Source organism: Lygodium microphyllum, chromosome 28, assembly GCF_053477565.2.
Source record: "Lygodium microphyllum isolate KBCC chromosome 28, Lygodium_microphyllum_v1.1.10, whole genome shotgun sequence".
NCBI lineage: Eukaryota > Viridiplantae > Streptophyta > Polypodiopsida > Schizaeales > Lygodiaceae > Lygodium > Lygodium microphyllum.
In genome coordinates this window covers 50,970,487-50,985,600 of record NC_141162.1, presented here as the reverse complement: position 1 = coordinate 50,985,600, position 15,114 = coordinate 50,970,487, and positions in this window count along the sequence as shown.

Below are 15,114 nucleotides of genomic sequence, written 5' to 3'. Positions count from 1 at the left end.
TATCGGGGGCATCTGTTGGTAGGGATGGGAAACAGTCCCTGGAACTGCATTTTGTGGGTACATCATTCCTGGCATCAGAGGGGGTAGGACTCCTCTTCTTGTATTCATTGCTAGTCTAGCTTCCACTTCATCATACAGTCTTGCACCTTCTGTTGCAGCTTGTAGGGTGGCTGGTCTTTGCAGCTCCACAAACTTACGGACTTCTGGTTGTAATCCTCTGAGAAACACCCCCTTCTGAATGCCATCATCTAGATTATGGTTAGTCCATCTCTTCAGGATGGATTCCATTCGTGAGACATAGGCTTCTACTCTTTCTCCAGAGGACTGACTTAGGTTTATGAATTCCTCTCTCATCCGCTCTTCAAAACCTTCACGCCTGAATTTAGTGAGGAAGGCCAACTTCAGGTCGTCCCATGTGCCAAAAGTTCTTGCTGCTTGTCTCTCATACCACTGAAACGCCGCGCCCTTGAAAGTGGCGGGGAATATTGCTAACCAATGCTCACGGGTTCTGGCATTGTTAGCCACACATGCTACCATAAACTCTGCTACATGAAGATCGGGGTCTTCATTGTACTCTCCCTTAAAAACTGGCAATGGGACTACATTCGCTGGCCTGTCATCAATATTTCCACGACGGATCTGGCTTGGAAGTGAACCTCCAGCAGGAGGAGGAAGGGCTTGATGTGCCATTGGGACTTCTGTAAAGAGTTCCGCAAGGGCGTCAAAGGCGGCTTCTGCTGCGAGCTCGCTCTCCACTCTGATTCTTGCTTTCTCTCTTCTCACGTACCTCTGGACTCGTTCTAACGCTTGCCTTTTTATTGCGTCATTCATCAGGGGGTTGGCTCCACTATGTTGTTAGTGCTCCACAGAGGGTTAACAGAAGGCTTCAGTCTCTGGAGGACTCTCTTGCCAACATTTCTTCTACTTCTTTCTTTTCAACGTCCCTGAATTCTGCTTTCATGCCACTGCACAGAGGAAGGTATTCGGTTCTGAAGGTGTCAAAATGCATACGTCTGAGCATTGTGGTGGTGCCATCATCATAGTAATGCCAGCTTCTGATGGTTTCAACAGTGTATGTTGTGAAAAACACTCTGTCTACCAGCTTCCAGTGGGTTGCTAATTGAACAAACAGAAGATTATCAGTACACCAAGCATCCCATGTATCTTGCTGTTGAGCGTCCACGAACAAATTCCAACTCTTTTCCTTCTTGTCTTTGTGAACCTCTACAGACCAAGACTCCTGAAGCTTCTTCACAATCTCCCACTTGATGTTGTCTGGAAACTTCTCAATGAATGCCAAATCTTCCATGGATGGTCATTCTCTCTGTTTCTGCTCTTCAGTTTATTCCCAAACAGTTTGCCACCAAGGTGCAAGTTTCTGCTGCTTCAACAGGAAGAGGAAACTGTCCACCACATAGAGCATGCATCATGATGGTGATGTGTTTCCGCCATTGTGGGATGAACTTCTTGTGGAAAGTGGCTTTGATTATGAGAAATTCCAACTCTTCAGTGGAAGAAGGAACTTTACAAACATCCATTGAATTCTTCTCTTCTTGGCAATGCCATTTCCTTCATTTTCAGCCTCTTTTGGTGCTTGTTGATGGCAAGTTTCCCCGGCTGCGCACCAAAAACATGGAGCCCCGAGAGGAACACCAAGGAAAAGGGAATTCTCTTGCAAGAAAATCTATCTTGTAACATCAACAAGCTTGTTTATCATGTTTCATATGATCACAATGAAGAAAAGAACACCAGGCACAACAAATCTTCATGCAGCATCATGTAGACCTCCCACGGTTTTTAATAGAATCAACCATATTCTTCAACATCTTCATAAAATCCATCAATAGAACAAAGAAAAAAAAGGAATAAACCATCTTTGAATGGAAATACATCACATAGTATTCATCTTCAATATCTTCATAGTCTTCTCTCTCAATCTTTCATATACAATTACTTTGTTTCAGTAGAATTGGCTATCTCTGACTCTCTCTCTCTCACTCCATCAGTAATACATCATGTCCTCACTACAATATCTCAAAATCATTCTCAATAATCCTTCTTAGGTCGTGGATACCCCTCCCAAGAGGTATGTCTGATATGAAGAGTCACCAGAGCCTCTACAGTGTCCTTTCATAGCTCACTACTGTCACTTCACTCTAGTCTTTACTTGAGTCTTCAGCAGCTACTTCTTCCACTTCTTTCAGCTCTTTTGCACTTGTATTCACCTCTTTCCAAGGCTAGAAAACTTTCCCAAAGTCACACATACATTCCATAGAACACATACAGAAGCATACAGAACAGTCTACAGAACAGTACCAGAACAGCTACAGTACAGAACAGAACAGAAGCAGAAGCTCTACAGAAGACCTACAGAAGGTTACAGAAGGTCATCAAAACCACATAACTCACTCTCAAACCATTCCAAACTCTCACAAACTATTCAATAAACTTTCTCAATATCTCAATCTTCATCAATCAATACTCCATCCCTCTTCACAGAAGACAATCAGAACAAAACAGAACAAAACAGAAGGTATACAGAACCATTCAGAACCTATCAGAACATCACAGAACCACCAACAAACATCATGATCTTCCAAAACACAATCAATATCATCCAAAACACCTCTCAAACCACTTCTAAATCAATCAATCATCTCATAAAATCAACCATTCAACTCTAAAAAACAACAAAAATCAGTCAAAAAACAAGTCATTTCAACACTCAACAGTATATGCTTTGATAGTGATGCTTCTTGGGTTTATGCATATCCGTTGCCTACGGCTTAATGCTCATGTTACGATTGATTACCCCATGCATACATTGAGCTTGAGTGCTCATTGAAGCTCCATCTTGGATGCATTTTGGATTATCTGGAGTAGTCTTGGATGTTACTTGGCTTGTTAGATTTTGGATTGGGATGTATTTGATATCTTATATGCTTACGGATGCTACATACGGATTCTCTACCGCCTACATGTTCGGGATGTACTATTGATGTATTGTCTTGGACTTATGTCATTGACATTGTGTCTTGCCTTGGCTTGAGCTCTTGAGCTTGTACATACAACTTTTGTGCCAGTGGGAGCATTCTTGAATGCTTATCAGACATTGACCAGGCGGTGCCTTTATGTATTGTGCAGTTACATGCTATTGAGTAGTCACAGACACTTGAGACTTTGGGATTTCTTACCCTTTGGGATGATGCATGGTTTATATGTCTTGGTTCACTGTATGCTTGTGAGCTAAGTTCCAAATTTGGATTCATATCTTTGTGAGCTGACACGTACTTGTGTCAAGTTTTGGTAGTGGTAGGAACACTTTGTCCCGTTGACTGGGGGGTGTGCCTACTCACTGGCAGATGTTTGTATGGCATACTTGGGTGTTGGATTCATGCTTATCGACCGTCATACACTTATGTTATGCCCACATGTTGCTAGCTTTGGTCTTGGCAGTATCTGATTGCCTTGGGATTCGATTTTGGCACTGTTAGTTCTCTTTTACTGAAATCTGTAATTTATTACAGCAAGCATATATGTATGGATTGACATGGATTTTTCATGCTGAAAAATTCTGAAATGATGTACTTTCACTAGTACTTGGTGGGTAGCAGCTTTGGTTTCACTTTTCTTGCCATTTTCTCTCGAATCTTGTGCAAAAAGACTAGGAATAGCCACAGTAGAAACACCTATTTTGCTTGTGGAATTGGCAAATGGTTGTGAGGTTACTTGTACCATGCAAACTGCTAAGGTGAAATTCTTTCTGGGAGGAAAGACGACTTCAGTCAAATTCAGAGTCATGAATTTAGGTATCCATGAGTGTCTACTTGGAATGGATTGGCTTAAGACTAATGACGCCCACATTCATTGCGGAAAGGGCCAAATTTCCTTTCAAATCTTTGAAGGGGATTTGGTCACAACTCAAGGTGAGGTTGGAGTGCCAAAAATTCAATTGGCCAAAACATCTCGGATTATAAAAGGAGTTAGAAAAGGACTACCTGTCTACTTAGTTAAGCTCAACAAGTTAGATTAGAAGCAAGAGTCTAGTGAAGGACCTTCTTGGCTAAAGGAATATGCGGATGTATTTCCTGAAGAGCTGACAGAACTCCCGCCTCAAAGAGAAGTGGATCAAGAGATTAAGGTAGTACCAGGAGCTGCGCCAATTGTAAAGAGACCTTATAGGATGTCTATACTGGAAGCAATTGAGCTGAAGGAACAACTCAAGCAACTGCTAGATCAGGGCTACATCCGTCCTAGCAGTTCACCATGGGGAGCTCCCCATGTATTGATTACATGGGGAGCTCCAATACTGTTCCAGAAAAAGAAAGATGGAACACTTTGACTATGTATTGATTACAGAGGGTTGAATCAATCGACTGTCAAAAACAAGTACCGTATTCCTAGAATAGATGAGCTTCTTGATTGTCTTCAGGGAGCAAAGATCTTCTCCAAGATTGATCTCAGGTCGGGTTACTATCAAATAAGGATCAAGGAAGAAGATATCGCAAAGACGGCCTTCAATACAAGATATGGACATTTTGAGTTTCTAGTTATGTCATTTGGGCTTACGAATGCGCCCATATCTTGATGACTTCGTGCTTGTCTTCTTCGACGACACTTTAGTCTATTCTAAACAGGAAGAATATCATGAACCCCAACTTTGGATTGTCCTTGAGACAATGAGGTCACATAAGCTATATGCTAAAATGAAGAAGTGTGCATTCTTCAAGAATTAGATTAAGTATCTGGGATTCATCGTATCAGCGGAAGGAATCTCAGTGGATCCAGCCAAGGTCAAAGATGTGCTCAAATGGCCAATACCAACAACTATGAAAGAAATACGTAGCTTTCTAGGATTGACTGGATGGTATAGAATCTTCATAAAAAACTATGCTTTGATTGCAGCACCTCAGACGGACTTACTAAAGAAGTAAACTTCCATTGCATGGTCAACTCCCAAACAAACTAGCTTCAATAGGTTGAAGAAAAGTTTTCTATCAACACCTATCCTGAAACTTCTAGACCTCAGTACTGATGCTAGCACAATTGCCTTGGGATGTGTGCTCATGCAGGAAGGTCATCGTGTAGCCTGCTCTTCAAGGAAACTGAAGAGTCATGAGAAGAATTATGCTACCCATAATCTAGAATTATTAGATGTCATCCATGCTCTAAAACTTTGGAGACACTACCTGTTGGGTAGCAAGTTTACTCTAGTGACTGATCATAAGAGTCTCAAGTGGATCTTTACCTAGAACGAGCTCAACATGAGGCAATGTCAGTGGATTGAAGTGCTGGAGGAGTATGACTTTGAAATCAAGTACCGACCAGGAAAAGAGAATGTAGTTGCCGATGCACTTAGTCGCAAGGAATTCCTTAATTCTCTAATCTTGCAAAATCCATCAACAGCTAGATCTCTAGCTACAAAGGTATCTATGCCAAACAATCCAATACTTGAGTTAGCTGGAGAGGAAGCATGCCATGATCTAGCCTATCAAAAGATGCTAAGGGAGATCTTTGTCAAGGGTCAGGATCAAAAGCTGCAGGCTAGGTATCATGAATTCTCTATCAATAGTGGACTTGTATACTATAAAACGAGGCTGTGTATACTGGCAAGCTAGTCACTTAAGTAGAAGATATTGTGGGAAGCTCATGATTCCCCTTTCTCAGGACATCTTGGATATGCCAAGACTCTCAATGCAGTTAGGAAGAGCTACCATTGGGAGAGGCTTAAAGGTGACGTTCTCAAATATGTCACCGAGTGTTTGTCTTGTCAACGTATCAAAGCCGAACATGTCAAGATTCCAAGGAAGCTACAACCACTTGACATTCCCCAAATGAAATGGGAATTCATCAGTATGGACTTTGTTGTTGGCCTACCCCAAATTCAGGGAGGATACAACTCCATCATGGTCGTGGTTGACATGCTTACTAAGGTTGCTCACCTTATTCCAGTAAAGACAAACTATAAAGCCTCAGACATTGCAAGATTGTTTATCAAGGAGATATTCAAGCTACATGGGCTACCCAGAAGAATCATTAGTGATCATGATTCTCTCTTCACATCGCACTTCTGGAGAGCTATTTTTGAAGCCATTGGAACTCAACTCTGGTTTAGTACGGCTTACCATCCCCAAACTAATGGTCAAACAGAATGAGTCAATCAAGTCATTGAGGATATGCTTAGGGCATACTGCTATCGTGAACCAAAAAGGTGGATTCAATACCTACCCTTGGTTGAATTTGCCTACAATGCTTCTTACCAACAAAGCATTAAAGATGATCCTTTTCCAAGCATTGTATGGTCATGACTGTCGAAGCCCTCTAAACTTCTCAGATCTAACCTTGAGGGTTGTAGGTTCAAGGCAGATGTTGGAAGAGATGGATGACCAAATAAAGTCAATAAGACAGGACATCCAAGCTACCAAGGATAGACAGAAGGCAAACGCGGATTTGAAGTGTCAAGATAGAATCTTCGAGAAAGGAGATATGGTCTTCATTTGCGTACGTCCAAAGAAGAGTTCCCTATCGTTAGTAGATTGTAAGAAGCTAAGTCCAAGGTATTGTGGACCATACAAGATCCTCAAGTGCCTAGGACCTAATGCTTATAGATTGCAACTCCCTAAGAACTTAAAAGTTCATAATGTATTCCATATCAGCTATTGAAGTGGAGCCCCAAGAGGAACACCAAGGAAAAGGAATTCTCTTGCAAGAAAATCTATCTTGTAACACCAACAAGCTTGTTTATCATGTTTCATATGATCACAATGAAGAAAAGAACACCGGGCACAACAAATCTTCATGCAGCATCATGTAGATCTCCCACGGTTTTGATAGAATCAATCATATTCTTCAACATCTTCACAAAATCCATCAATAAAACAAAGAAAGCAAAAGAATACACCATCTTTGAATGGAAATACATCACATAGTATTCATCTTTAATATCTTCATAGTCTTCTCTCTCAATCTCTTATATACAATCACTCTGTTCAGTAGAATTTGCTATGTCTGACTCTCTCTCTCTCTCTCCATCAATAATACATCATATCCTCACTACAATCTCTCAAAATCACTCTCAATAATCCTTCTTAGTTCGTGGATACCCCTCCCAAGAGGTATGTCTGATATGAAGAGTCACCAGAACCACTACAGTGTCCTTTCATAGCTCACTACTGTCACTTCACTCTAGTCTTCTCTTGAGTCTTCAGCAGCTACTTCTTCCACTTCTTTCAGCTCTTTTGCACTTGTATTCACCTCTTTCCAAGGCTAGAAAACTTTCCCAAGCTACACTCTCATCCATCAGAACACATACAGAAGCATACAGAATAGTCACAGAACAGTACCAGAATAGCTACAGTACAGAATAGAACAGAACAGAGACAGAAGCTCTATAGAAGACCTACAGAAGGTTACAGAAGGTCATCAAAACCACATAACTCATTCTCAAACCATTCCAAACTCTCACAAACCATTCAATAAGCTTTCACAATATCTCATTCTTTATCAATCAATACTCCATCCTTCTTTACAGAAGACAATCAGAACAAAACAGACCAAAACAGAGCAAAACAGAAGGTATACAGAACCTATCAGAACATCACAGAACCACCAATAAACATCATGATCTTCCAAAACCCAATGAATATCATCCAAAACACTCTCAAACCACTTCCAAACCAATCAATCATCTCATAAAATCAACCATTCAGCTCTCAAAAACAACAAAAATCAGCCAAAAAAACAAGTAATTTCAACACTCAACATATCCCCACACTTAATAAGGAAGCGTCCTTGCGACCCAGGAAAAAGGGAATACAAGTTCAGGTAAAATCGCAACTTTAATATTCAATATCTTTTCAAAAAGAATCCATCCACCACGACCCCAACTTATAACCTGTTTCTGATATAAAAATACAAAGAAAGGAAAACCTTGTATACATTAACACTTCTTATCAAACTAGAAATCACAACAAATTTGTAAAGGATATAAAAGTTTTCTTCTTCTTCATCAGCATCAGCTTCAACTCTCCATCCACGACCCCATCACCACAATTCTCCAAAATGTAGCTCGCACACGAAATCCAATCCAATAGGAAACCACCACGTTCGTTTTACATAAATGAACTCACAACACAAACACTAATACACAACACAACCATCTGAATGACTTCTCCAAAAAGAGAGATTTTCATTAAAAAGCATCCACCATACATTGGAAAGGTATCAATGAAGATGATCCCTCTTGAAAGATTGATGTTGTCGGAAACGATCCATAGACAAGGATTCATCTACAAAGTTTTTGGGAGGATTTTGAAAAAACTGGAGATAGCACATCCTTTCCAACAGGACCAGGTATCTGCTAGGCAAACAAAGGGCATGAAAATACAATATATCAAGCTGTTGGGAATCAATGCTCACATTCACATTCATGCACAACTTGGGAATACGCTTGGAATCATTATGAGAGTGCCTATGCATATACGCCAGGTACCAAGCAAAGTGAGCAGTTAATCTCACTGAGGGATCTGCAGACTGGGAATACTGCTGAGCAAAATGAACATAGTTCTGATAAGCTTGACTGGAAGCTGTCCATTCTCCTGGAATTACTGGCCAATTGATCTGAGGTCCTGTAAGGCAATCATCCGAACTCCATCCCCTTCTTCTGAAAATCTGATTATCAAACCCGTCACAGTCACTAATCAACTGAGGTGGTTGAGATATAGAAGTGTTAGGAGAGGGTAATGGAATAAGGAAGAGTGGATGAAGTGAGGGATAGGAAAAATCATAAAAGGAAGAAAAGGTTAAAGAAGGAGTGGCAGAAATTTGGAGGGAATCACTAAGGAAGGGTGTTAACTGATAAATAGGAAATGTGGAGGGTACATGAATGGATGGAGAAGAACAGGGTGGAGAAGGGGAAAATACCCTATCCTCAATAAAGGAGTTCTAGTTCATTTCCTTGAAGAAGATTATGAAGAAGATTGGCTGAAGATTGGCCAATATTTGAGCACAATGAAGAAGAAAGAGAATTGAAATGATGAAGAGTTCAAGCATATTAAGAGGAAAGCTTATGGATTTTTTCTTAAAGAAGGGCATCTATGGAAGCATGCAAAGAAGAAGAAATAAGCAAATGTCTAAGTTTTAGATAATAAAATATTGCAACAAGTAATGAAGGAATTTCATGTAAGCCTGTGGGTTGGCCATAGAGGCATATGGGGGACCTTTAGTAAAGTCAAAGAAAAATATTGGTGGAAAAACATGTATCGAGACATAGCACATTTTGTTGAGACCTATTATGTGTGTCATATCTATTCTATGGTCAAGCATCGAGATGAATAACAACCGACTTATCCCTTGTCTATACATTATAGATGGATTATTGATCTTGTAACCATGCCTACAAGAATATGGAATATGTGATATTTAGTGTTTGCAAGTGAAGATCTAACCAATCAAGTTGAAGGTAAAGATTTAACAACCAAGTCCACTCAAGATGTTTGTTTTTTTTGCTTGAAGAAGTGTTTTGTAGATATGGTTGTGTGAATAAAGTAACCGCAGATAGATGAGAATTGGATGTCGATGAGGCATGCAACTTCTTTTCTCAATTGGATATCAAGTTGGCTTTGACATCAACCTACAATCTTGAAGGCAATGGGAAAAGTGAGAGAGGGCACCAGCCTATTCTCAAAGTTCTAGCAAAGTCTTGTAGAGGAAAGATCAAAGAATGGCCTAAAATGCTACCTTTTGCATTATGGACTGACCGAACTACTCACAATACAGTGACTTGCTATAGGCCAGCTAGAACTGATGCATGGACAACAACCAATTATGCCAATTTAAGAATCTATTCTCACATGGAGTCTTCTACCTTGGAAGGAAGGCATCAGTAGAGAAGAATTGTTGACTTTGCGTATATGGCAGCTAGAAAGAAGACCTGAAGATGTCCGAGTAGCTATTGAAAAGCTAAAGACAACAAGACTAAAGAACAAAAGAAGATTTAATAAGCTACATCGACTTCGGCAGAGAGCAATTTAAGAAAATGATTGGGTGCTTGTTTATGACTATAGACTAGACAATCAATATAGTGCTTCTAGGAAGATGGTAAAGCGTTGGTTTGGCCTGTATGTGGTAAAGGTCATTCATGACAATGCCACATATTCATTGGCTGAATTGGATGGGACCAGCATAAAGATACCTGTATAGCTAGAAAGAGAATCAAGCTCTTCAAATGAAGAGAAAATTCAACATATGAGTTAGAAAACTTGGATGTAATTCAAGAGCATGAAGACATAGAAGAAGAAGAAGAGGTAGAAGATAAAGACATTGACATGGCAGAAGATACTTCTTCTGACACTACAAATCCGTAAGACTTTGGCACATGCCAGAGGATGTGCAAGTTAGGAGGGGGTGTATGTCCTGTCGCTACGTGCATACCCTATAAAAAAATCTAGAGTGTGGCTTTCTGATTGATTTAGAGAGCCAATGCCATTTTAGACATTAGTGTTAGTGTCCATGGTTAAAAAATATTAGATTTTTGTACAAGTTTTAGCCAATTTTTGATATTTTAGATATTATCTCCTGTAACAATCCATAAAACTATAGAAAACTTCTAGATTATGATAACAAGTAAAAGAAAGCATGTAGCTTTCAATCAATTTGAGAGGATTTTATGTAAAAAGAGAGACTGACAAAATCAAGTTACACGTGATCGCTGTTTTCAGGCAGTGAACAGCACTCCAAAGTGAGAGATGAAGGAGTGATCTGGTGCAATTTTGGCCAAGTGACCTGGTATTTTACCCCCCTTTCAGAGCCAATGGAACCATCAAATTGGTGATCTAAGCAACATAGAGAAAATTGAAAGCTCTATCAACATCTTCAAGAACTTGGCTTGAGACCTTCAACCCTTCTCTTATCTCTACCATCTCCGGAGTCTAAGCTTTGGAAACCCCATACATTCTTCTCTTTCAATCCCCTCTGATTGTATGTGAAGTACCTATTGAATCTTTAATCATTCATTGTAAAATACTTATCTTTTAAGGACACATCTTCATCTATCTTGTCCAGTTTTCTTGCCAAACCCTTGTGTGGTGACATTCAATCCTACACATTGCGACAACGTTCATCTTGCCGCCCATTGTGAACAAGTGCATGTTTAATTTTTTTTACCTTTTTTACAATACAAATATGTCTTGGTATTTTACCCCCCTTTCAGGGCCAATTGAAGCATTAAATTGGCAATCTAAGTAGCATAGAGGAATTTGGAAGCTCTATCAACATCTTTAAGAACTTGGCTTAAAACCTTCAACCATTCTCTTATCTCTACCATCTTTGGAGTCTAAGCTCTTGAAACCCGATACATTCTTCTCTCTCAATCTCCTGTGATTGACCATGAAGTACCTCTTAAACCTTTAATCATTCACTGTAATCTACTTATCTCTTGAAGACACATCTCCATCTATCTTGTCCAGTTTTCTTGCCAAACCCCTATGATGACCTTCAATCTCACGTGTTGCGACAACGTTCGTCTTGCCGCCCATTGTGAACATATGCATGAATAATTTTTTTAACTTTTTTTACGACACACATATGCCACAAATGTTGAATCTTTCTTATATGTGATTTTGAACATGTAATTTTCTATCCAAACCCCTGACCTCCTCGATGGTAGTATGTTGTGCATTTAGCTCCTCAGAGTGCAAGAGTGTATGATGAAAGAAATATTTGCAGTGTAGATGAGGAGAGTATGCAGATGGAGGGGTCAATATTGCAAGGGGTGGAGGTCGAAGATGGCTTGGAGCGTGTAGAGGAGGCATATTTGTGTAATGATGACAGAAAGACAAGAGACAATGAATTATTTGAAAACAAGGTGGACTCATCCTTTTGTGGTGACCTATCTATTGACCTTCCACTGTATGTGGAGTTGTGCCAAGAGATTGGTATGGGACCATAGGCTACCTTATACTTATAGCATCCCCCTACTCAATTTGTTGATGAATCACTTATAAAGGTATTCTAGAATATGCTTAAGTAACCTCATTTTTTTCAGAGTTATATTACCATGCTTTGCTTGAATCTTTATGCTAACATCATTTTCTGTGTGTGCAGGTGACCTTTGACGATATTTGGAGAGTAGGATGAGTTAAGGAATAAGTGAAGAGGAGTTTTAGGAGATATTCACACATATGTCTTTAGATCAGATTGCTTGATTCAGAGATATGGCAGACTAGGAGTTGTCTTAGACACCATCAGGCCGTTTTGTTAGATCTACTTTGGCACACTCTGATGCTTTGGTTTCTAGTAGACGAGGTCAACACTCTACACTAGGCTTGGAAAGAGAGAGTGGTTCTAGGGGGTGCTGCAGAGATGTAGATATTGTGAGCCTATTGTTGGCTTGAGATACATGTGCTACTCCTCACTCTTGTATAGGTTTGAGAGAGGGTGGCTCATGTGGGTGTTGTGGAGGCATTGATGCAGTGTCTCTGTCTTGTCATTCTAGTATAGGCGTGTCACCTGTAGGGTTTATCGTACCTGTGGGGATATCCACTCCAATGACTCTAGCTTTTACTTAGTCATCCCCAGGTGGCATTGATATTAGTCCCATTATGAGAGATACCACCCCAGTGGGTGCACCAGATGTACATGGGTCTCCTGGTTATGCCCAGGAGCGAGGGTGGGAGAGGACACACCTTAGATATACCCAGATGGATATAGATACCTCCTAGATGACATGACAAGAGCCATGATCATGAATGATGAGGGGAGAAGGGTGATGTCTCACATGAGAGAGTTGTGCCAACACATTTTTGGCATGTCTTTGGCCATTAGAAGAACATACTCGAGGCAAGCAAGGACTCCATAGTAGTATCCTTGCATAAAGAGTTTCTGGTACCTACCACAGTAGAGAGGTTTTCCACTCCATAGATGATGGAATGCATGCGTGCATACATGTCACACAGACAATCGTACACATGTAAGGCACTCAGGAGTGGTGCCTCAAAGCCTGAGTGGCTAGACATAAATGACTGGCAAAGACTCAAGAACACAATATTAGTGAGTTTGGGAATCTCCCAATTCCCATTTTTTGAATACTAAAAAGGTGGCAACCGGATAACATGCCCATAAGTTTCTCAAAACCATATGATGTGACCTATCATTGGAAAGCACTTGAAAAATGGAATCTATTGAGCTATAGAGCGCTCGATTTGGATCTATAGTGTTCAAGTTATGACAAATCCAAAGATTTGACCACGTGTCCCAAACTTATGGTAAATTCCCATATTCCCCAATATGGTGTTCAAGGAGGAGGCTTTAGATTCTCTAGGACATTGGTGACAACAAAGAGAGGTAGTGAGGGTACCATTGGAGGCAGGGGTGGTCCATCATCTTGGGAATGGCGGTCACAGGACTTATCTACAAGACATTATAAGTACAAGCGATATTATAAGTAATGGATAAGTTCTGTACTCCATTACAAACTATGATCCTGCTAGCCTGGCAAACTATGATCCTACTAGACTGGAGACTCGATATGCAGAGAGACACAGTCTCATTGCATTGATCGATAGAATATATGCACGTGGTGGCCCAATAAGTCAATCATCTTTCTTGTCCATAATTATTATTTCTATTAAAATACATTATTTATGGTGGACTGATGTGTAGTTGTTCATTTTGCAAAGTCTGTTTGATGCTCCTTTGCGTTGGGACAAAATTTCGAATAGCAATGATCTGTAGCTCCTGTGGCTTGGATTCGTAGAGTGCACATCCTTTTCTATTTAGGTCTTGTGATTTATTCAAGCATCTTCTCTGTAATATATTGTTATCATCCTTTATATCTTACCATAATTCCATGAGTTTTCATCAGCAAATTTGTACTTATTTTATGTATTAGTCTTGTTGGTTCAAGTACGTTTTGCGCTCATCTTAATGACCATTTCACATTTAACATATAATCCATTTGTAGAATATAAATATAGCACATAGTGCTATACTACCATACCACATATTTTTTTTCTCTGTAACCGTCACTATTAGCATCATAAATTTACTACATACGTCGTTATTGGCGTTGCAATATGCGTCGCAAATTGTTGCTATTTGTGTCGCAAAATAGACAAAAATTGTGATGCTAATAGAGACACAAATACCAATGGTTTTATGGAGACACTGATGTTGACACATTTAGCCATGACAGGGGTAAATTTTTTAATGAATATTTTCGTAACTTTGAATGTCTGGATGAGGCCTTATCTTGTAGTATTATACATTCTCTCAATCATTTCTTGGCTTCATAAAGTTTAATATATCTACTAAAAGTTTTGTGCTATATATATATATGCAAAATTTTGCTACTAAATGGCCATTCTATGCTATTAAGATTTGGGATGTGTATAGACTTAAGGGTTCCATATTCTCAACCCTCCTTGGGCAACATATACTTGGAGTCTTAGAAAAATACAAGATTTTCTACTGCGAGCTACTTGGTTGTATGCCCCTCAAAGAGTAGTCTACAAATTTTGTGATAGGAACCCTCCCCTAAAGATTTTTTAGAAAATGAAAAATTTTATTATCCCTAGTTCAAAATTTTTTACTCCCCCCACCGACAATAGTGAGGGGAGGGGTAGAGAGAGTGGGAGTGGTGGATGATGGGAGGGGAGGCATGCAACCTCCAAGTGGAGGGGTGGCCATGCCACCTACCTCCTCCCCTCCCCTATTTAAGGGGAGGCTTCTCCCCTCCCCAGGGAGAAGGAGAGGAGGATACAGAGAGGCTATGCCCTTCGAGATGTCGCCAACCTCCACCCAGCTACCGCACAGGGCCCTTGGGCCTCTGCTAAAAGCCGTTTTTCCCTCCCATCAGCAGTGATTGCACCAACCCCCTCTGGGCTCTTGGTCGTAGCCAACCCCACCGCCTGGATGACATGCGCTGCACCACCTCCCTAGGCCTTCTGAACGCAGTCTCCCCCCCTATGACATGTTTTGGTCCAGCGTATACTCCGCTAGCGACTTGATCTGCCCCCCCGCCCCCAAAACTCCCCCCCGACTGAGCCCTCCAAACTAGTTGCCTCCCGCCCCGGTTGCCATCTTGACTGGCCATGAGGAGAGAAGGAGAAGGAGAGG